Source organism: Triticum urartu, chromosome 4, assembly GCF_003073215.2.
Source record: "Triticum urartu cultivar G1812 chromosome 4, Tu2.1, whole genome shotgun sequence".
In the NCBI taxonomy this organism is placed as follows: Eukaryota; Viridiplantae; Streptophyta; class Magnoliopsida; order Poales; family Poaceae; genus Triticum; species Triticum urartu.
This window is the reverse complement of record NC_053025.1, coordinates 401,698,120-401,700,404: the sequence shown is the minus strand read 5'-3', so window position 1 is coordinate 401,700,404 and position 2,285 is coordinate 401,698,120.

The following is a 2,285-nucleotide window of genomic DNA, read 5'->3' as shown; positions in this document are numbered from 1 at the left end:
TGATCTGTTCAGCGCGAAGTGACTCGTTTTCCTTTTGAAGATCTTCATGAGCCACCCTCAATTTCTCAAGTTCTTGCTTCCTTTGAAGATAATCATAGGAAAGCTTTTCATGAGTTGTTGAGAGAGTATCATGACGATCTTCAAGTTCCTGATACTTAATGTGAAGGTTTTTTATGTCTTCAATTAAGGATTCAGATCGAGTCATTTCAGCACCCAACAGATCATCGCTTCTGTCTAACAATTTTTGAATATGTTCCATAGCTTTCTGTTGTTCAGTTGCAATTTTAGCAAGTGTTTTGTAGCTAGGTTTTGAATCACATTCAGAGTCATCGTCACTAGATGTTTCATAGCGAGTTGTGCGTGTGTTTACCTTGGCACCGCGTGCCATGAAGCAGTAGGTAGGAGTGGAGTCGTTCTTGTCATTTGCGTCGGTGTCGGTGATGCAGTCATTGTCTTCAGTATTGAAGATGGACTTGGCGACGTATGTTGTAGCCAGACTCGCAATGCCAGAATCAGACTCCTCCTCAGACTCCACCTCTGCCTCCTCAGATGCGGACTCCTCCTCTGAATCCATATCCTTTCCAACAAACGCACGTGCCTTGCCAGATGAGCTCTTCTTGTGTGATGAAGACCTTGATGAAGTTTTGGAAGAAGACTTTGAGTATTTCTTCTTCTTCTTGTCGTCAGAATCATATTCCTTGCTCTTCTTCTTCCTTCTGTTCTCATTGTCCCACTGTGGACACTCAGAGATGAAGTGTCCAGTTTTCTTGCACTTGTGACATGTTTTCTTCTTGTAGTCATGAGCAGAAGCTTCATCATTCCTTGAGCTTGATCGTGAAGATTTCCTGAAGCCTTTCTTCTTAGTGAATTTTTGGAACTTCTTCACTAGCATTGCAAGTTCTCTTCCAATGTCTTCAGGATCATCAGAACTGCAGTCAGATTCTTCTTCAGATGAGGAGACAGCTTTTGCCTTCAAGGCACGAGTTCGCCCATAGTTTGGACCGTAGATATCTCTTTTCTCAGAAAGCTGAAACTCATGTGTGTTGAGCCTCTCAAGTATGTCAGACGGATCGAGTCTCTTGAAATCAGGACGTTCTTGAATCATCAGGGCCAGAATGTCAAACGAACTATCAAGTGATCTCAGCAGCGTCTTGACGATTTCATGTTTAGAGATCTCAGTAGCGCCGAGGGCTTGAAGCTCATTTGTGATGTCAGTGAGCCGATCAAAGGTGTGCTGGACATTCTCATTGTCATTTCGTTTGAAGCGGTTGAAGAGATTGCGAAGGACACTGATTCTTTGATCTCTCTGGGTTGATATGCCTTCATTAACTTTGGAGAGCCAATCCCAGACCAGTTTGGATGTCTTCAAGGCACTCACACGGCCATACTGTCCTTTGGCCAGATGACCACAGATGATATTCTTGGCAGTAGAGTCCAGTTGAACGAACTTCTTGACATCAGCAGCAGTGACACCTTCTCCAGCCTTGGGAACGCCGTTTTCGACGACATACCATAGGTCGACGTCAATGGCTTCAAGATGCATGCGCATCTTATTCTTCCAGTAGGGATATTCAGTTCCATCGAAGACGGGACAAGCAGCGGAGACTTTGATTATCCCTGCAGTCGACATAGCTAAAACTCCAGGTGGTTAAACCGAATCACACAGAACAAGGGAGCACCTTGCTCTGATACCAATTGAAAGTGTGTTATATCGACTAGAGGGGGGTGAATAGGCGATTTTTATGAAAGTCTTCAAAACGTGAGAGTTGTGAAGACAAACAGTGAAGATCATGCCTATTACTATGCAGCGGAAGTTAGATTACACTAGGCCAGCCATGGTCATGTATTCAATAGAGTGAAAGCGCAATGACAAATAGCTTCAGTGTAATAAGGATCGGGTAGGAAGAAGTTATGAAGCCAAACAAATCATACATTCATGTTGTGAAGACAAAAGATAAAGCAAGCATGCAATGGCTTCACAATGAATAACTGTAAGCGAGAGGAAGTGAAGATGAAACCAGTGACACGTTGAAGACAATGATTTGTTGGACCAGTTCCAGTTGCTGTGACAACTGTACGTCTGGTTGGAGCGGCTAGGTATTTAAACCAAAGGACACACAGTCCCGGACACCCAGTCAAGGACACTTAGTCCAAGACACCCAGTCCTCACCGTTTTCTCCTTGAGCTAAGGTCACACAGACCTCGCCCAATCACTCAGGTAAGTCTTCAAGGTAGACTCCCAAACCTTCACAGACTTCGTTCACTGACAATCCACAATTTCTCTT